The following is an 896-nucleotide window of genomic DNA, read 5'->3' as shown; positions in this document are numbered from 1 at the left end:
AAGGAGTATCATTCAGGGTGATTATGCAACTAGAAGTGAAAAGTTAAGAGCCATTACAATAATGCGCCATCATCTCACTAAGGAACTGATAAATCAGTATTTACATATCAAGAACCCTCGTGACCTTTGGACAGAATCAAAGTCCAGATACACTATTGTGTTATTACCAAAGGCCAGACACGATTGGATGAGTCTCATATACCAAGACTTTAGGTCTGTGGCCGAGTACCATTTTGCTTTGACCAGAATCGTGTACCAACTGAGATTATGTGGAGAAGAGGTAACAGATAATGATTGTCTATTCAAGACATACTCCACATTCCATCCAGAAGATTTGTTGTCAAAACATATCTACATAGAAAGAGGTTCTACCACTTACAATGACCTGATCTCTTACCTAACGGTGATTGAGAATGACAAGGTACTAAAGAAAAGCAATGAGATGAAATATCCTGAGGAAATGGATCAAGATGAATCCAAGGCAGCCGTGTCCAATGCAATAGATGGACAGGCCGGATTATCTATTTATGGTCTAAGACCATGTTATATGGCTTGGTCATTACTCGGCCATAAAGGCATTTCCTAGGCCGTAGAGACCATGATACAAACGGCCAAACCAAAGAGGCCATTACCCGGCTGAAGAGACCATGAGAATAAACGGCTCGGCCGTGACTTGGTCGTGACTTGGCCGCATAGTGCAGGCTTGGCCGCAAACGTTCCATTACCTATAAAGGTTCGGCCAAGTAAGCTATTACCTATAAGTTATCGACCATGTAAGCCATTACCTATAAGGATAAAACTATAAAGTCTATAAGCTTGGGGACATTATGATTTTCATGTATAGAATGATAATATGATCATATGCATCAGGCCATATAAGTGAGCATAGATATTCC

The sequence above is a fragment of the Brassica oleracea genome, chromosome C4 (genome assembly GCF_000695525.1).
Source record: "Brassica oleracea var. oleracea cultivar TO1000 chromosome C4, BOL, whole genome shotgun sequence".
Classification (NCBI taxonomy): domain Eukaryota; kingdom Viridiplantae; phylum Streptophyta; class Magnoliopsida; order Brassicales; family Brassicaceae; genus Brassica; species Brassica oleracea.
Note: the sequence above shows the minus strand (reverse complement) of the source record.